Here is a 21,720-nt window from a genome sequence, read left to right as displayed (position 1 = left end):
CTCTCTCTCTCTCTCTCTCTCTTTCCCTCCCTTGCTTGTGCTCTGTCTCTTCCTCAAAATAAATAAACTGAAAAATTTTTTTAAATAAGATTACATTTTTAATTTTTATGAAATTTTCCTTTTGGGAAAGTTAATGGCAGGAGAAGAGTGAGGAGACCTCAAATAATACTCTTTGAAGAGTTTCAATACATTGGGGTTATAAAAAAGGTTTATGGCATTTCAAAAAATATCGTAAATCAGTTATCACTGATTTAGGGTTACCTAAAAAGCACAACATATTTCCCTGTTTTCTTTTCTACTACTGACTCAAGAATTTTTCAGATCATTTTTTTTTCTTTTAATTTAGTGAAGTACTTAATGCTGGACCTATGATTTCATCAGTGCACTGATTATAGGTGAGAGGTTTGTGAAGTGATGGGGAGGGAGGAGGAAGAGATTTAATCAGCTCAAAACATAGTCCCTTTATCCCTTCTCTAAAAATATTCTGCTAGATTTGTAGTGATTAAATAAAAGATGAATCAATTTGCTGTTTATACAGCTTAAGAGATCAGCATTAGAGGACATTTTTGCTTTTCCTTTTTCTTCCAGCAGATAGAGAAGGACAAAAGGTTAGCAATCCTTGGGAGATTTATTAGAAGAAAAGAATTTGGATTCTAGCTAAAATAAATGCATTAGCAAATGCATGTGTGCGTGTGTGTGTGTGAATATCATTACTTACTATTTACCAGAGCTAAAATAAAATATCTCACTTCAAAGTTTTTGGGGTTTAGGCAACATTCAGTCAAAAAACTGGCATTTGTTCACAAAACATAAGTAATAAAGCTTGAAGTACTTCCTTGGGAGGGAGAGTCAGGGTTCCTATGTGACTATAAAATGGTATGAATATTAGGGTGATCTTCAATTATCTGCTGATAACACACTGAGTTAAGAAATACTAAGTCAGTAGCATTTTGTTATAAAGCTAAGGGAACGTACATTCTTACATAAGCTGCCAGTGGTGTTGTCATACCATCTGATATAATCATATTCTTCAGTAGTTGCAAGGAGTGTGGAAGTGTCCACCACCCTGCGAGATGTTGGCAGAAATGAAAGCAAATGAGGTTGCTGTTGGGTCGGGGGTCAGTGGGGAACATAAAGTGAACAGGGAGGAGGTCCACAGGGCCATGATCTGCCACTAAAGTGACGGAGGCTCAGAGCCCTGCTCACAAATGAATGTATTCTGAGTGGCCTTCTGGTCTTGAAATCAATTTCAATTAATTTCTCCTTCATTTGCTGTTGTACTTACTAATGTGTTTACTTTTGTATATGATTCTCATCTGCTAGTGAAAGCACAGCAAGGGAGAACATGGGATATGGAATCAGGGTGAGCCTGGGTTCATCTCCTGGCTTAAATACTGACGAGTTATGTTCTGTGCAAGTCAATTAACCATCCTGTGCCTCAGTTTACTTCTCTGTAAAATGGGTATATTACTAGTACCTACTACACAGGGTTGTTTAAAGAAATAAATATGTTAATTAGGTGAAGTAAATGAATTCAAAGAAAGAAACACTGGATATTTCCTCAAAACAGAGGTTGATTGGTGTGACTCAGTTTGGGGATTGATTATAAAATTGGCAGAATGTAAAAATAAATTGAAGGTTTTGAGCGAAGAAGGGAGAAAATTAAAGATGTCTCTGATCTTTCTTATTTTCATCACAAGTGAAAAAATACTATTCATGGAGATGGAGGAAAGTGTAGAATAAAACGTACAAGGGAATTTTAGTTTTGGAAGGAGCAGAGGGAAGAGGACATTTCTCTATTTACCACTGTATAAAAGACACAAGGTGGCTCAGCCGGTTGAGTGCAGGTCATGATCTTGCAGTTGAGGAGTTCAAGCCCTGAGTCAGGCTGTGTGCTGACAGCTCAGAGCCTGGAGCCTGCCTGGGATTCTGTGTCTCCCTCTCTCACTGCCCCTCCCCCACTCACGTTCTGTCTCTCTCTGTCTCAAAAATAAATAAACATTAAAAAAAATTTTTAAAAGATACTACACTAGGCCCTTTAGCTGTATTGTTTGTTAAGGTCAAGTTCACAGATGTAAACACATAACAGAGCAGAATTTACTGGATGGATAAACAAGAGTTAATATAGGAGAACAAGAACCATCAACATGGGTGTAAAGGAGTACAACGTGAGTACCTTTGAGGACAAAGAGGGAAATTTTCTCAAGAGAGGCAATGTTAGTAATGTCAAATACTACACAGATACTGGAGGGAATAAAGATCTGGTGCATTGGAATTATCAGTTAGGATAGTCTTGTTGTTGTTGTTTTCTTTTTAGTTGATTGTAGTATCTGGAAACATTCTTAGTAGTTGTAAAAACATCAACTGATCATTTAACTTTATATCATGCTTGTTCCTCTGGTCAGTGATCCTTAGAAATAGTCTGAAGCACTAAAAAGCCCAGGTAGCTTCTAACTGATGTCTGCACCCTGATTATTTCACCCAGGTAGAGTTGGATTTTTAGAACCCCAGCTATTTATATTATCAACTGTTGCTGCAGAATCTGTTAGAATCACTAGCTGAGCCAATAGGAGAAAAGGAAGAAGTTGGATCTCATATTTAGCCCAGCTCTTTTTTTTTTTCTTTTCCATTGGGATCTATAGAGAGCCTTAATAGGACTGTATAGTCAAAAAGAATTTTCTTCTTTCTTTCCAAGATTTTCTACTCCTTATCATATAGCTTATGCCAAGTTGGAGAAGACCCTTTGTGGCCAAAGTATCTCTCTGCGCACGCTTGCCAGTTTTTCTGTTTTGTATATATTTGGCAAATGTTGAAGTACCATTGATTCACCTCCTATTGGAAGAGTCTTCTCTGTTGGGGTGGGATGTGAAGAGGATGAATAAACATATAGTCTACTTGTCTCTATGAAGAAGTGAATATATACGGGGAGAAAATGAGTAAGTTACTTTGCTTGGCTTCCCCAAGAAGCAAAAATATTAAAGAACAAGGAATAAAGAACAACAAAAAAAAAACCACAAGGAAATGAGGGCCTTGTAGGCAGCGATGTATTATTAAAATGGCTTATCAAAAAAATGTGTTATGTAGCATTTGACAATTTCTGTGTCATAAATACTCTCACCAGGACCAATTTTGAACTATCAAGAGTTTAGCAACCCGTGTGTACAATGTCCGTGCACTTCACAATCAGGTCTAGTAGATCATCCAGACAGCTTCAGCACACCCTGCCTGTGTAGGCCATGTATGCACATGTGTGTGTTTAGGTCAGAGAACCAGGTGTATTTTTTTGGTAGAATATTTACCATTTAGGGGCGCCTGGGTGGCGCAGTCGGTTAAGCGTCCGACTTCAGCCAGGTCACTATCTCGCGGTCCGTGAGTTCGAGCCCCGCGTCGGGCTCTGGGCTGATGGCTCAGAGCCTGGAGCCTGTTTCCGATTCTGTGTCTCCCTCTCTCACTGCCCCTCGCCCGTTCATGCTCTGTCTCTCTCTGTCCCAAAAATAAATAAACGTTGAAAAAAAATTTTTTAAAAATATAAAAAAAAGAATATTTACCATTTAAAAAAATTATTTTTGTCTCTTCTACGTGCGTTTCTCGAACTTGTCTGTGCACTGAGAATAACTATTAATATCTCAACCATCTCTGCTTTTTCTACATTTTCTTTCGGAGATATGGTAGACCTTTATTGCTCTCAAGACGAAGAGTAACGACCAACATTGAATGGCAAATTTCATGTTCTGTTCCTTATTAAAGCACGTGTAAACAGAGTTCCCTGATTACTTAGTAATCCCAAATTACTTAGAGATAATATGTTTGGAGGGAAAACTTTCTTAGAAGTAAAAACCTGTCATATTTTGACCTCTGGTGTTTAAGAACCTGTTCTTTTTGATGACTTTGATAGCAATCACCAGTGTCTGATGATGTAATGGGGGGGTGGGTCTATAATATCCTAACCAATATTTCAGCATGTTTCTTTTTATCATAATTGACATGCTGACTCCAAGTTTATGAATATGAAAGGCAATTTTGAAGAATAAGGTAGGAGGAATCACTCTATTGGATATCAAGCTTTATCATACAGTTACAGTGATAGTGTGATACTTGTGTAAAAGTTGCAAAGCAGACCAGTCATAAGAACGGAGCTTCCAAATATAGACTCATACAAATATAATAGTCTGATTTGTTACAAAGTTGGCTCTACAAATCTATAGCAAAATAATGATGTCTCAACAAAAGTGGTTGTTCAGTTGGATATGCATAGGGAGAGGGGAAAAAAGCTTCTTAAACTCTCCTTCATACTAGAAGCAATTTCAGGTGCACTGTAGATCTTAATTTGCATGACAAAATAATATGTATGTCCTATAAGAAAATATTTTTTAAAATTTTCAAGGTGTTTAGTTTTATAAAGAAAGTCTTAATCATAAAGGATATTGATATTTTGGTCTATATTAAAATAAGAATATATGGGGGCGCTTGGGTGGCTTAGTCGGTTGAGCGTCCGACTACAGCTCAGGTCATGATCTCGCAGTTTGTGAGTTCGAGCCCGCGTCGGGCTCTGTGCTGACTGCTCAGAGCCTGGAGCCTGCTTCAGATTCTGTGTCTCCCTCTTTCTCTCTCTCTCTCTGCCCCTCCCCCACTTGTGCTCTGTCTCTCTGTCTCTCAAGAACAAATAAACATTTTTAAAAAACTAAAAAAAAAAATAAAATAAAATAAAATAAAAATAAAATAAAATAAGAATTTATGTTCATCAAAAGACCACTTCAGCTGAGTGAAAAGGCACAACATCTGCAAAACATACAGCAAACAGGATTCATGTTTAGCATATATACAGATTTCCTACACATCAGCGGAAATAATTTGGGAATGAAACTTGATTCAGTTCTTAAATAAAGAATTTATTTAATGACCACGAAAAATAAAAAAAGTACTGAATATCATTAGTCATCCTAGAAATACATATGCAAACTAAAACCACAGTGAGAAAACACTATGCACTAGTCAGAATATTAAATTATTTTACTATATCTAGTATTGGTGATAATGCAGAGAAATTGGAATGATTAGCTTAGAGGTCTAAATTGTTCCTACTAATTTGGAAATTTGCCTAGTAGTATTTACCTCAACAATACCACTTCTAGTTGCATTTACACAAAAATACATTCATATGCCCAAGAAAGACCATGCATGCAAGCAATATTCCTAATAATCCTAGGCTGAAAACTACCTGAATGTCCATCAAGAGAAAAATGGATGAAAGTTGTGAAATATTTGCACAATGGCATATTATAGAGCACAAAAATACACTATTGCTAACAATAAAATGAATCTCATAAACATTCTTTTGAGCAAAAATGGCCAGACCACAAAAAATGTATGCTAGGTGATTCCACTTTTACAAAGTTAAAAGTGGTATAAGAATATTTAATATAGTATAAGAAGTCATTATATTGGTAACCATTGGATGATGAAGAGAAGAGGGTAGAGATAGAAAGCTTGACTGAGGTTTTGGGTTGGCAGTGCTATTCCCTTCTAGATCTGTGTAGATGTTACATAGATGTGTTCTTTTTATGTGAAATGAACCAAAAAGTGAATAAACAAAAAGCAGAATGAGACCTATAAATACAGAAAACAAACTGATGGTTGCTAGAGGGGAGGGAGATAGAGGGAAACAGGCAGAATGTGTGAAAGGCAGTGGGAGATACAGGTTTCCAGTTATGGAATAAGTAAGTCATGGGAACAAAATGTACAGTATAGGGAATATAGTCAGTGGTCCTGTAATAGAGTTGCATGGTGACAGGTGACTTGTGAGCATAGATTAATGTATAGAGTTGTTGTGTACTGAAACTAACACCATGTGTCAACTCTACTCAAAAAAATAAAAGCAAAAATAAAATTAACCAACATTTCACCTACCTCTGAAAACAATTTATTAAAGAAATAGTTATTTCTTCTTATCCCAAGAAAGTTACTTCCATTGAAAATTTTAAGATATAAATGTTCCCAGATGATTATAATATGAAGTCAATGTTGAAAACAGCTGCTCTGGATAATAGTGCCTCTCTTGTCAGTCTTAATGACACTGATCATAATCAATTGATACTAAGGTCAATCTACATAATTTTGTGAAAGCTCTGAAAACCAATAAGTATTAATCTGTGTGGCTTATGTCCATCTTTGTAGTCAACAGTTAAAATAACTTTGAGAAATCCTCTGACTTCTGATTCTCTTGCTCCCTCTGAAAACTCACCGTGTCTCCTCTCCATTCCACTGTTCTTTGTATGCTCTATAACCCTGTATTTCTAGCTTCACTCAGTCCTACCTCCCCAAACCATCCCCCTTTATTTACTCCCTGCCTAAATATCTCCACACCTTTTGTTAATTTTGTGTCTCCTAAACTATAACATAATCTGTAGTATATAGTTCCTAGCCAAGTAGAATATTTTCTTCCCCATTTCACTTGCAGCAAAACCTAATATCTTATGCTTAGTCTTTCAGACATAGGTGGGTGAATGATTACGTGGTACACTAATTCCAGTCAGAATTTATAATCTTTTTTGGTGATAATCTTTTATTTTATATTTTCTGTCTCAATCAAAATCAGTAAATAGGAGTAGTAATAATTCCAAATAGAACATTGGGAAAGAATTTCTACAGGAGAAACTTTTGATAAGAATCAAATCATATTTATTAGAGATCTTTTAAGATAGGTCTATCCCTGTATCTGGAAAGTGGACAGGTACAAAACATATTCAGACTGTCCCCCAGGATTTTACAGGCTAGGTTAGAGAATACTATAATATGTCTTGTAATATTGGATCCTAAAGTTTAAAGTATGATTAGATTTTTGATGTATTATAGATTTTGCTGAACTTGTACAGCTCACATTCTATTTATATAGAAATAGTTTTAGAGTGAGATTTGCCTAAGCTATCCTTTTCTAAAATATGGCTTGGGGTACCTGGGGCCATATCGGGCTCTTCACTGACAGCACGGAGCCTGCTTTGGATTTTCTGTCTCCCTCTTTCTCTGCCTTTCCCCCCTCTCTCTTTCTCTTAAAAATAGATAAATAAACATTAAATAAAGAATGCATAACTCTTTTACCCTAAAAACATTGACATGGAAATTAAGTGCATTTCGTGTTCTTGGTTCAAAAGCCATTTGGATTACCAATTTGTATCAGTAATAACATTTGCCTGTGGATTTGTCAATCAATTTTAGAAAACAGGGTGGCTTTTATGGTAATTGAAATATGGATCATCCTAAGAGAGGTATTCTAAGATTATTTATAGTTCATTCTGTCATATGATTTTGTGAGTTACTGCTCATGGTAAAAGCGAGCTAGTATTTACACTGATCTTAGACCTGGTCTAGGTATTTTATGAACCTTCAAGACAACCTGTGAATTAAATTATATTATCACTTATTTTGCAGGTAAGGAAACTGAGACAAAGACAAGGCATATAACTTGTCCAGTTTTGCACAGATGGTAAATGTTGAGCCAGGGCTCAAAACTGCAATCAGTGTTTGAACATCAAGTGCATTACTGCTTCAAAACACTGTTCATCTGATACCTGATAGCACCTCCATGCTCTTTGGAAGCAGGTTGCTTTTTAAGCTTATGTGCTGACTAGTAAGAAGGCGATACAGCAGAAAAATCCAAAACTGAAATGGACAGAGTAGACGAGTTAACTGTAAATCTCACTTTGGGGGGAAAAGACTTAATGTACAAAATCATAAAACAGTACAGTGTTAGGAAAGCATCTTATACGTTTTCTTCTTTTTTCTATAAAATAACATATGAGAACATATTTATCAGTTTCCTTCCAAAGACATTTCCTAAATTCTTACTTCTTTTGGAGATAAGAAGAAAAGGCCTGGAAGTCAGAAACATGAGAACCTACTTGACACCTTAATTTAATTGTGTGCATGTGATACACTTGTCATGCAGAACAAACACTGGCCATGCCTACACTCCATCTGGCAATATACTGAGGAAGGTGTAGGACAAGGAATGACACGGCATGGTGGTGGGTTTTCTATGACATAAGTGTTTTATTACTCCAGAAAAAATTCAATTGTACAGTGTGAGAGAAGCCCAATAACCATTATCTTCATCTCTTCCAGAAGGTAGTTAAATTTACAAATTCATTTTCATAGCTTAAACTCTTCTCACTCAGTGAAAGAACATATTTTCCCAACCTGATTATATATTTTTACATTTGCTTCATAAAGTTTATAGATTTGCCTTTTATATTTAAGTATTATAAAAATAGTTAATTGCATGTAATTAAATACATATTTAATAAAATTAATAATTTTAATAATGCATTTTAATAAAAATCTATTACAGAATCAGTCATTCAATAAATTTTGGTGGCTGCTCAGCTTTAAATTAAGCTTTCACATGTACAAGCATCAGTTTCTAGGTTATATATTCCTATAGTTTATCGTCATGTCAAAAGTCTCTATGTTTATTACCATAAATCTTGTTATAGGAGACAGAATTCTACTCACATTTAATATTCATTAGGAACTGAATTAGCTATTGTACCTACTCTGATATTAAGATTGCTGCCTTGGGGCACCTGGGTGGCTTTGTTGATTAAGCATCCGACTCTTGATACTGGCTCAGGTCATGATCTCATGGTTCGTGAGTTCAAGCCCCTCCTTGGTTTCTGTGCTGACAGTGAAGAGCCTGCTTGGGACTCTCTCTCTCTTTCTCTCTCTCTCTCTGCCCGTCCTGTGCTCTCTCTCTCTCAAAGTAAGTAAAATAAACTTAGAAATTATTTAAAAACAGGATTTCTGCCTCTGCTTTACTTAAATATGCATTTTCTTGGGGTACTTCCACTTACTTTCATTTTCAACTTTTTGGAATCATGCTGCTTAGATTATGATGCTTGTTTATATAAACAACAAGCTCTGGGCTCTGCTTTTTGGTTCAGTTTTTAATTAGGGAGATAGGCCCATTTACATTAGATGAGATAACATATGGGGCTTATCTCCATTCTGACATTGTGTTTCTTGTTTGGAGTTTTTTTTAAATTCTTTCCCAAGTGGTCTTTTTTTGTTTGTTTGTTTAATGTGTGTGTGTTCAGGTGCATGTATATAATAAGTGCTTGGTTCCTTGGACATTTAAGAAAATAAGTATATGGTCAGAGGAGTTAAGATGGCAGAGGAGTAGGGGGTACTGGGATTTCCCTTGTCCCTCAAACACAGCTATATTGAAGTCAGAACTCTTGAAACACCCAGGAAATCAATCTGCAGAGTGACAGAACGATTTCCACAGGTGGAGGGAGATAGCTTGGTAGGACAGAGGTGCAGGTATATGAGTTGTGGGAGATAAAACAGCATAAGCATGGAGGAGAGGGGACCCCTTCTGTGGAGAGACAAAAAGGAGAAAAAGAGAGGCTGTGGATTGCAGTATTGAGTTAGTACAAGACAAACACCTTTCCAGACCACAGACTGAGGAATGGGAAATACGGCAAGTGCCAGTTCCTACTTTGCAAACAGCTTTAGGAGCTGAAGATTGGAATTTTCAAAAGTGCATGACTTTCTCCAGAACCAAGTCTGGCCATGTGCATTGTGCCTTGGTGGGAAGGAGCCAGCCCCTGGGCATGGTAGCAGTCTCAGGGGCACACTGGGAGAGAACAGTCCCCTCCCTCCAGTACTATGGGAAGAGGGTTTATTGCCCTCCCTCCCCCAGGACAAAAGACCGTTCAGACACCAGCCAAAGGCCCTTTATTGGCAGGGCTGAGTGGCACTACACCAGAACAGAATCTGCATGGTGCTGGGCCCCTTAAGACCTTCAGTTTTGAATCCCAACCAAATGCCTAGGAGGTGAGGGAGACTGTGGAGCAGGACAAGCGCTACTCTGTGAGGACTGCCTGAATAGCATGGTTTGAGACACCCGCTCTGGGGAGGAGAGAATGGGGTGTCACCATTTTTCTCCCCATCACCAACACAGTGGGGCTTCAGTGAAGAGGATAGCAGCCCCCGGTGGAGGTGGACTTGCTTACACCAAAACCTGCCCTTCCATGCCTAGTAACTGCTTATCTACTGGAGTGAGATTGACACTGACCAAACCAGATGACTCCTCTTCCAGACCAGCACAGCCACCAGTCCCAGGCAACAATAGACAACTGTCCTGTGGTTTTGTGTTAATCTGTTTCTCTTCTTTTCCTCTCCCTCTTTTCTTCTCTTTTCTTTCTACCCTCTTCTTTTTTTTTTTCCTTTGAAATCAGACTCATAGTTTATGATTTGATTATTGGTCAATTCTTACCATATATATGTATTTTTTTCTCTGTTTTGCTTCTTTGTTTAATCAGGCATTTTTACTCTATTCTTTTTACACCTTTTCTATATCTCTTCCTTCTTTATTTTTCTTTCTTTCTCTCTGGATTAAGCCTTAGAGTTCCTTTGATTCCCTGCTTGGTCTTTGTTTTGCCCCTTTTGTTTTTCTCTTTGTGTGGGATCAAGCTCCCTGCCCTTTTTTTTTTCCCCAGGGTTCCTCAACAAACAAATCAAAGCACACCTGATGGGAGATCCAAACAATCCACCATTACAAGCAAGGCTTTGTAGAGGACTGACCAGTGGGATAGAGCAGCCAAATATGCACCAACAGAGTGCACATAAAACACTCCAAAAACACTTCCTGAAGTACCAGGCCCTGGACAGTGTATGATCCTTTTAATATAGTAGTACTGGAAGGTGCAAGACACATAACAAGCTATTAAAGCAGATAAAAGACAGAAACCTAGCCAAAATGATGAAACAGGAGAATTATCCTCAAAAGAAAATCCAGGAAGAAATCACGGACAGAGAATTGCTCAAAACATATATAAACAATATATATGAACAAGAATCTAGAATAACAGTCATAAGACTAATAGCTGGGCTTGAAAAAAGCATAAAAGACAACAGATAATCTATGGATACAGAGATCAAAGACCTAAGAAATAGTCACAATGAATTAAGAAATGCTGTAAATGAGATGTAAAATAGACTAGATACAGTGACAGCCAAGATGGAAGAAAAAGAGGAGAGAATAAGTGAAATAGGAGATAAAATTATGTAAAATGATGAAGCTGAAAAAAAAGAGGGAAAGGAAATTACTAGACCATGAGGGGAGAATGAGAGATCTAAGTGATTCAATCAAATGAAATAATATCCATATCATAGGAGTTCCAGAAGAAGAAGAGAGAGAAAAGAGCAAAAGGTTTATTTGAATAAATTATAGCTGAGAATTTCAATAATGTGGGGAAGGAAGCAGACATCCAAATCCAAAAGGCACAGAGAACTCCCTTCAAAATCAACAAAAACAGGTCAACATCATGACATATCATAGTGAAGCTGACAAAATACAAATATAAACAGATAATTCTGAAAGCAGCTAGGGAAAAATGGTCCTTAGCCTACAAGGGTAGACACAGAATGGTGGTAGCAGACTTGTTCACTGACATTTAGCAGGCCAGAAGGGAGTGGCAGGAAATATTCAATGTGCTGAATGGGAAAAATATGCAGCCAAGAATTCTTTATCCAGCAAAGCTGTCATTCAGAATAGAAAGAGAAATAAATGCTTTCCCATTCAAACAAAGCTAAAGGAGTTCATGACCACTAAACCAGCCCTGCAGGAGATCCTAAAGGGATTCTGTGAGTGGAAAGCAGAAAGACTACAAAGCATTAGATATATCAACACAAGCAAAAAAACCCCAAAACTACAGATCACACAATGACCCTAAATCCCTATTCAGTAATCACTCTGAATGTAAATGGATTAAATGCCCCAATCAAAAGACATAGGATATCAGAATGTATCAACAAACAAACAAAACAAAACAAAACAAGATCCATCTAAATGCTGCCATACAAGAGACTCATTTTAGACCTGAGGACACATGCAGATTGAAAGTGAGGGGATGGAAAACCATCTATCATGCCACTGGAAGTAAAACAAAAACAAAAAAAAAAAAAACAAAAAAATATCTGGAGTAGCCATACTTATATCAGACAAATTAGATTTCAAAACAAAGACTGTAACAAGAGATGGAGAAGAGCATTATATATCATAATTGAGTGGTCTATCCATCAAGAAGAGCTAACAATTGTAAATGTTTATGGCCCCAACATGGCACACCCAATATATAAATCAATTAATCATAAACATAAATAAATGTATAGATAATAATACCATGATTTTAGGGGACTTTAATACTCCATGTACAACAATGGACAGATCATGTAGGCAGAAATCAATAAGAAAACAATGTTTCTGAATGACGTATTGGACCAGATGGACTTAACACATATATTCAGAACTTTTCATTCTAAAGCAGCAGAATACACATTCTTCTTGAGTGCGCATGGAACTTTCTCCAAAATAGATCACATACTGGGTCACAAAAGAGCTCTCAATAAGTATAAAAGGATTGAGATCATACCATGCATATTTTCAGATTACAATGCTATGAAACTTGAAATAAACCATGAGAAAATATTTGGAAAGCCCCCAAATACATGGAGATTAATGAAAATTCTCCTAAAGAATGAGTGGGCCAACCAGGAAATTAAAGAAGAAATTAAAAATTATATGGAAGCAAATTAAAATGAAAACATAACAGTACAAACCCTTTGGGATGCAGCAAAGGCAGCCCTAAGGGAAAAATACATTGTAATTCAGGCCTAGCCCAAGAATCAAGAAAAGTCCCAAATAAACAACCTAACCCCACACCAAAAGGAACTAGAAAGGCAGCAATGAAGAAAACCCAAAGCCAGAAGAAGAAGAGAAATAATAAAGATTAGAGCAGAAATAAACAATATAGAATAAACACACACACACACACACACACACACACACACACACACACACACACACAAACAAACAAGAACAACAACAAACCAATAGAACAGATTGATGAATCCAAGAACCGGTTATTTTAAAGAATAAACCAAATTAATAACCCCCTAGCCAGACTTCTCAAAAAGAAAAGAGAGAGGATCCAAATAAATAAAATCACCAATGAAAGAGGAGATATCACAACCAGCACCATAGAAATACAACAATTATTACAGAATACTATGAAAAATATTGTGCCAATAAACTGCACAATATGGAAGAAGTGGACAAATTCCTAGACACCCACATACTACAAAAACTCAAATGGGAAAAAATAGAAAATTTGAACAGACCCATAACTAGTGAAGAAATTGAATCAGTTATCAAAAATCTCTCAACAAATAAGACTCCTGGCCAGAGGGCTTACCAGGGGAATTCTACCAGACATTTAAAGCAGAGTTAATACCTATTCTTCTCAAGCTGTTCCAAAAAATAGAAACTGAAGGAAAGCTTCTGGACTCATTCTATGAAGCCAGCATTACTTTGATTCCAAAATCAGACAAAGCCCCCACTAAAAAGGAGGATTACAAGCCAATCAATATCCCTGATGAACATTGATGCAAAAATTCCCAACAAGATACTAGCAAATCAAATTCAACAGTATATTAAAATAATTATTCACCATGATCAAGTAGGATTCATTCCTGGGATACAGGGCTGGTTCAATATTTGCAAATCAACCAACATTAATAGAAGAAAGGATAAGAGAAATATTATTCTGTCAATAGATGAAGAAAAAGCATTTGACAAAATACAGCAGCCTTTCTTTTTTTAGTATGTTTTTTTTTTCAACGTTTATTTATTTTTTGGACAGAGAGAGACAGAGCATGAACGGGGGAGGGGCAGAGAGAGAGGGAGACACAGAATCGGAAACAGACTCCAGGCTCTGAGCCATCAGCCCAGAGCCTGACGTGGGGCTCGAGCTCACGGACCACGAGATCGTGACCTGGCTGAAGTCGGACGCTTAACCAACTGCGCCACCCAGGCGCCCCCAGCAGCCTTTCTTAATAAAACCCTCAAGAAAGTTGGGATAAAAGGAACATACCTTAACATCCAAAAGCCATATATGAAAGGCCCATAGCTAATATCATCCTCAATGTGGAAAAACTGAGAGCTTTCCCCCTGAGATCAGGAACACAACAGGGATGTCCACTCTCACCACTGTTGTTTAACATGGTATTGGAAGTCACAGCATCAGCAATCAGACAACAAAATGAAATAAAAGGCATCCAAATTTGCAAAGAATTCAAACTTTCACTCATCACAGATGACATGATACTGTACATGGAAAACCTGAAAGACTCCACAAAAAAAAAACTGCTAGAAATGATCCATGAATTCAGCAAAGTCACAGGATGTAAAATCAATGTACAGAAATCTGTTGCATTTCCATACACCAATAGTGAAGCAACAGAAAGAGGTATCAAGGCACTGGTCCCATTTACAATTGCACCAAGAACCATAAAATACCTAAGAATAAACTAGCCATGGAGGTAAGGGATCTATATGATGAAAACTATAGAAAGCTTATGAAAGAAATTAAAGAAGATACAAAGAAATGGGGAAACACTCAATGCTCATGGATTGGAAGGATAAATATTGTTAAAATGTCGATACTACCCAAAGCAATCTACACATTCAATACAATCTCAATCAAAATAGCACCAGCATTCCTTACGGAACTAGAACAAACACTCCTAAAATTTATATGGAACCACAAAGACCCTGAATAACCGAAGTAATGTTGAAATGAAGCCAAAGCTGGAGATATCACAATCCCAGACTGTAGCCTGTATTACAAAGCTGTAGTCATCAAGACAGTATGGTATTGGCACAAAAACAGACACATAGATTAATGGAATAGAGTAGAGAACCCAGAAATGGACCCACAAATATATGGCCAACTAATCTTCGACAAAGCAGGAAAGAGTATCCAACGGAAAAAAGACAGTCTCTTTAGCAAATGTTGCTGGGAGAACTGGACAGCATCATGCAGAAGAATGAAACTGGACTACGTTCTTACACCATACACAAAAATAACTTCAAAATGGATGAAAACCTAAATGTCAGACAAGAAACCATCAAAATCCTACAGGAGAAAACAGGCTGCAACCTCTTTGACCTCAGACATAGCAACTTCTTACTTGACGGGTCTCTGAAGGCAAGGGAAATAAAAGCAAAAATGAACTATTTGGACCTCATCAAAAAAAGCTTCTTCACAGCAAAGGAAACAATAAAACCAAAAGGCAACTGATGGAATGGGAGAAGATATTTGCAAATTACAAATTGGATAAAGGGTTAGTATCCAAAATCTATAAAGACCTTACCAAAGTCAACACCCAAAAAAACAAATAATCTAGTGAAGAAATGGGCAGAATACATGAATAGACACTTTTCCAAAGAAGACATCCAGATGGCCAACAGACACATGAAAAGATGCTCAACGTCGCTCCTCATCAGGGAAATACAAATCAAAACCACATTGAGATATCACCTCACACCAGAGTAGCTAAAATTAAAAACTGAGGAAACAACAGGTGTTGGCAAGGATGTGGAGAAAGAGGAAACTTCTCGCACTGTTGGTGGGATATAAACTGATGCAGCCACTCTGGAAAACAGTGTGGAGGGTTCCTTAAAAATTTAAAAATAGATTTACCTTATGACCCAGAAGTTGCACTAGTAGGAATTTATCCAAGGGATACAGGAGTGCTGATTTGAAGGGGCATATGCACCCCAATGTTTATAGCAGTGCTATCAACAACAGCCAAATTATGGAAAGAGCCCAAATGTCTATCAACTGATGAATGGAAAAGGAAGATGTGTATATATACATAGTAGTTTTCCATTGTATATATGTATGTATGTACGTTGTATATATACATACATACATACATACATACATACAATGGAAAACTACTTGGTGATGAAAAATAATGAAATCTTGCTATTTGCAACAATGTGGATGGAACCGGAAGGTATTATGTTAAGCAAAATAAGTCAGTCAGAGAAAGACAGATATCGTATGATTTCACTCATATGTGGAATATAACAAACTTAACAGATGACCATAAGGGAAGGGAAGGAAAAATAAGATAAAAACAGAGAGGGAGGCAAACCATGAGTCTTAAATACAGAGATCAAACTGAGGATTGATGGGGGTGGGGATTTGTGGGGGTGGGGGAAATGGGTGATGGGCATTGAAGAGGGCACTTGTTGATTTGAGCACTGGGTGTTACGTGTAAGTGATGAATCATGGAAATCTCCTCCTGAAGCCAAGACTATACTGAATGTTACATAACTTGAGAATAAATAAATAAATAAATAAATAAATAAATAAATAAATAGGAAGTATATTTATGCTAGTGGTTAACTTTAAGATTCCCTTTATATTGTAGAAGTACCTGTGTATATATGTGTGTGGGTATATAATTCATATTAACTGTTTTATATAACATATGTATGCATGTATATAGTAACATGTATATATTATCCTTTTTGTATTATATATGCATTTATATATTTCTTACTCTATAGTTCTTCTAAGGATGTTTCATATAAACAATAATGAAATGAGACTTTCCTCCTTGTCCCATCTCTTCTTTCCTCGAATCTTAGTACTAATGACTAAAGTTATATTATATATATTTTTAATTTTAATTTCAGTATAGTTAATATACAGTGTTATATTAGTTTAAGGTGTACAGTATAGTAATTTGACAATTCTGCATATAACTCAGTGCTTATTATAAGTATACTTCTGATCTCCTTCACCTATTTCACCCATCCCGCCACCCACCACCCGTCTGGTAACCATCAATTCTCTAGAGTTAAGAGTCTGTTTTTTGGTTTGTCTCTTTTTTATTTGTTACTTTGTTTCTTAAATTCGACATGTAAGTGAAACATATGATGTTTGTCTTTCTCTGGCTTATTTTACTTAGCATAATGGTCACTAGTTCCATCCATGTTGTTGCAAAAGACAATATTTCATTCATTTTTATGGTTGAGCAATATTCCAGTGTGTGTGTGTGTGTGTGTGTGTGTGTGTGTGTGTGTGTGTGTGTGTCTTACATCTTTATCCATTCATCTATTGGTGGGCAGTTCAGCTGATACATAATTTAGCTATTGTAAATAATTCTGCAATAAACATCAGGGTGCATATATTTCAAATCAGTGTTTTTGTATCCTTTGGGTAAATACCTAGTAGTGTGATTTCTGGATCATAGCATAGTTCTATTTTTAAGCTTTTGAGGAATGTCCATAATGTCTTCAGAGGGGTTACACCAGTTTGCATTCCTACCAACAGTGCATGAGGGTTCCTTTTTCTCCGTATCCTCACCAACACTTGTTGTTTCCTGTTTTTATTTTAGCCATTCTGAAAAGTGTGAGGTGATAGCTCATTGTTGTTTTGATTTGCATTTCCCTCATGATCAGTGATATTGAGCATCTTTTCATGTGTCCGTTGGCCATTTGCATTATTATGTGTCTGTTGGATTATTTGTATATTGGGTGTTGAGTTGTATAAGTTCTTTACTTATTATGGATACTAACACTTTATCAGATATGCAATTTGCAGATATCTTCTCTCATTCAGTAGGTTGTCTTTTTGTTTTGTTGAATGTTTTCTTTGCTGTGCAGAAGGCTTTTCTTTTGATGTAGTCCCAGTAGTTCATTTTTGCATTTGTTTCCTTTGCCTCAGGACACATACCTAGAAAAATACTGCTATGGCTGATTTCAAAGAAGTTACATTCCATGTTCTCTTTTAAGATTTTTATGGTTTCACGTTTCATACTTAGGTTCTTAATCCATTTTGTGTTTATTTTTGCGTATGGTGTGAGAAAGTAGTCCAGTTTCCCCAACACCATTTGTTGAAGAGACCATCTTTTTCCCTGTTGTATGTTTATTCTTTCTTCATCCTAACTTAATTGACCATATAATTGTGGGTTTGTTTCTGGGCCAATTATTCTATTCTTCTGTGTGTCTCTTTCTGTGCCAATTCCATGCTGTGTTAATTACTACATCTCTATAGTATATCTTGATATCTGGGATTATGATACCTCTGGTTTTATTATTCTTTTTTCAAGATTGCTTTGGATATTCAGGGTCTTTTGTGGTTCCATACAAATTTTAGGATTATATTTTCTAGTTCTGTGAAGAATGTTGTTGGTATTTTGATAGGGATTGCCTTAAATGTGTAGATTTCTTTGTACAGTATAGACATCTCACAATATTTGTTTTTCCAACCCATGAGCATCGAATGTCTTTCCATTTCTTTGTGTCATTTTCAATTTCTTTAATCACTTTTTTATAGTTTTCAGAATACAGGTCTTTCACCTCTGGTTAGGTTTATTCCTAAGAGTCTTACTGTTTTTGGTGTAATTGCAAGTGCATTTGATTCCTTATTTTCTCTTTCTGCTGGTTCGTTGTTGGTGTATAGAAATACAACAGGTTTTTCTATGTTGATTTTATATCCTGCAACTTTATTGAATTCATTTATCCGTCTAGCAGTTTTTTGGTGAAGTTTCTTGAGTTTTTTGTATCTTGTTTCAATTCTGCAACTAGTGGCTTTAGCTGCGGGTTTTTCATATTTGTGTTTGTTATTATGTTGAAGTATGTTCCCTTTAAACCTGCTTTATTGGGGGTTTTTATCATGAATGTATGCAGTACTTTGTCAAATGCTTTTTCTGTACCTATTGAAATGATCATATGGTTCTTTTATTAATGTGATGTTTGATATTTATCGATTTGCAAATATTGAACCACACTTGAAATCCACGAATAAATCCCACTTGTTCATGATGATTTTTTGAAATATATTGTCAGATTCAGTTTGCTAGTATTTTATTGAAAATTTTTTCATCTACTTCTTGGTTGCCACCTTGGATGCCTTTCTTTTTGTGTTTGCTGTAGGTAGTACTTCCAATACTATGTTAAATAATAGAGGTGAAAGTGGACATCCTGTCTTATTTATGACCTTAGGGGAGAAGCTCTCCATTTTTTCCTATTGAGGATGATATTAGCTGTAGGGTTTTTTGTATATGTTCTTCATTATGTTGAGGTATGTTTCCTCCAACCCTATATTCTGTTGAGGATTTTTATCATGAATGGATGTGGTTCTTTGTCAAGTGATTTCTCTGCATCTATTGAGAGGATCATACAGTTCTCCTTTCTTTTATTAACGTGGTATATCATATTGATTGATTTGTGAATATTGAGGCACCCTTGCAGCCCAGGAATAAATTCACACTTGATCGTGGTGAATGATTCTTTAATGTAGTGTTGCCTTCATTTTTGCTAGTATTTTATTGAGAATTTTTGAACCCATGTTTATTAGGTCTATTGGCCTGTAGTTTCCTTTTTTAGTGAAGTACTTACCTGGTTTGGGTATCAAGGTAATGCTGGCCTCATAGAATGAATTTGGAAGTTTTCCTTTCTTTTTTTCTTTTTCTTTTCTTTTTTGAATAGTTGAGATGAATAGGTATTAACTCTTCTGGAAATGTTTAATACAATTCATCTGTAAAGCCATTTGGCCCTGAACTTTTATTTGTTAGGAATTTTTGATTACTGATTCAATTTCTTTGCTGGTTATCAGTCTGTTCAAGTTTTCTGTTTCTTCCTGTTTCAGTTTTGGAATTTATACATTTCTAGGAATTTATCCATTTCCTCCAGATTGCCCAATTTCTTGGCATATAGTTTTTCATAATATTCACTTATGATTATTTGTATTTCTATGGTGTTAGTTGTTCTTCCTCCTATCTCATTTGTGATTTCATTTATTTGGGTCCTTTCTCTTTGTTTTTTGTTTTTTTTTTGTTAAGTCTGGCTAGGGATTTATCAATTTTCTTACTTTTTTTTTTTTTCAAAAAGCCAGTTCCTTGTTTCATTAATCTGTTCTGTTTTCTTTTCTAGTTTCTATATCATTTATTTTTGCTCTAATCTTTATCATTCCACCCTTCTGCTGGTTTAGACATCATTTGTTTCTTTTATCTGGCTCCTTTAAGTGTGAGGTTAGGTTGTTTATTTGAGATTTTTCTTGCTTCTTCAGGTAGGCCTGTATTGTATATACTTCCCTCTTAGAACTGCTTTTGCTGCATCTCAAAGTTTTGGACCATTGTGTTTTCATTTTCATTGTTTCCATGTTTTTTTTTTAATTTCTTCTTTGATTTCCTCATTGACCCATTCATTTTTACTGGCATGTTGTTTATCCTTCATGTATTTTCATCTTTCAATATTTTTTCCCCTTGTGGTTGACTTCTAGTTTTGTAGTGTTGTGGTCAGAAAATGTGCATGGTGTGACTTCAGTCTTTGTGTATTTGTTGAGGCCTGTTTTGTGACCTAATATATATTCTATTCTGGAGAATGTTCCATATGTACTTCAAAAGAAAGTTCAGTGTATTCTGCTGTTTTAGGATGGAATGTTCTGAATATATCTGCTAAGTCCATCTGGTCCAGTGTGTTGTTCAAGTCCTTGTTTGCTTGTTTCCTTCTTTATTTTCTGTTTAGATAATCCTTCTGTTGATGTAATTAGGGTGTTATAACCCTTTACTATTATTGCATGATTATCAATTAGTTACTTTGTTTGTTATTACTTGTTTTAAATATTTGGGTGAATCCACGTTGGGTGTGTAAATATTTACAATTGTTAGATCTTCTTGTTGGATTGTCCCCTTTCTGATTATATAGTATCCTTTTTGTTTCTTTTTGCAGTCTTTCTTTTAAAATCTAGTTTGTCCAAATAAGTATTGCTACTCCATCTTTCTTTTCACATCAATTTGCATGATAAATTCTTCTCCATCCTTTAACCTTCAGTCTGTATCTTCGGGTCTGAAATGAGTCTCTTGTAGGCAGCATCTTGATTAGTCTTGGTTTTTTCATGTATTCTGTCACACTATGTCTTTTGATTGGAGCATTTAGTCAATTTAAGTTATAGCAATTATTTATAGTTATGTATTTATTACCATTTTGTTACTTGTTTTATAGTTGTTTTTGTAGCTCTGTTCCTTTTTTGTCTTCTTTCATGGTTTGCTACCTTTCTGTTACCAACTTTTGATTTGTGGTTACCATTAGGTTTGTATATAACATCTTATATCTAGCAGTCTGTGTGAAGTTAATGGTAGCTTAAGTTTGAATCCATTCATACCCACCCCCCATTTTATATATATGGTATCATACCTTATATACTTTCATTTTGTAAACTTCTGGAGTCATTTTTATAGATATACTTAATTTTACTGCTTTTTGCTTCTTACTTTTCTTACTCCCACGTATGCTCTTTTCTTTTCCACTCAAAGAGTTACATTTAACATGTCTCATAGAGTTGGTTTACTGGTGATCAATCCCTTTAACTTTTGTTTGTCTAGGAAACTCTTTATCTCTTGTTCTATTCTGAATGTTAGCTTTGCTGGATAGAGTATTCTTTTTTTAATGTTTATTTATTTATTATTTTTGAGAGAGAGAGAGAGAATAAGCAGGGGAAGGGGAGAGAGAGAGAGAGAGAGAGAGAGAGAGAGAGAGAGAGAGAGAGAGAAACACAGAATCTGAAGCAGGCTTCAGGCTCCGTGCTGTGCTTTTAGTGTAGAGTACAATGCAGGGCTTGAACCCATGACCCATAAGATCATGATCTATGCTGAAGTCAGATGCTTAACTGACTAAACCACCCAGGCGCCCCTGAGTAAAGTATTCTTGACTGCAGGTTGTTTTCTTTCAGCACTTGACTATATCATGCCACTCCCTTCTAGCCTGCAACGTTTCTGCTGAAAAATCATCTGATAACCTTATGGGGTTTCTCTTGTCTTTCCTATTGTATTTTTCTCTTACTGCTGTAAAATTCTCCCTTT

This window comes from Felis catus, chromosome B2 (assembly GCF_018350175.1).
Source record: "Felis catus isolate Fca126 chromosome B2, F.catus_Fca126_mat1.0, whole genome shotgun sequence".
In the NCBI taxonomy this organism is placed as follows: domain Eukaryota; kingdom Metazoa; phylum Chordata; class Mammalia; order Carnivora; family Felidae; genus Felis; species Felis catus.
Note: the sequence above shows the minus strand (reverse complement) of the source record.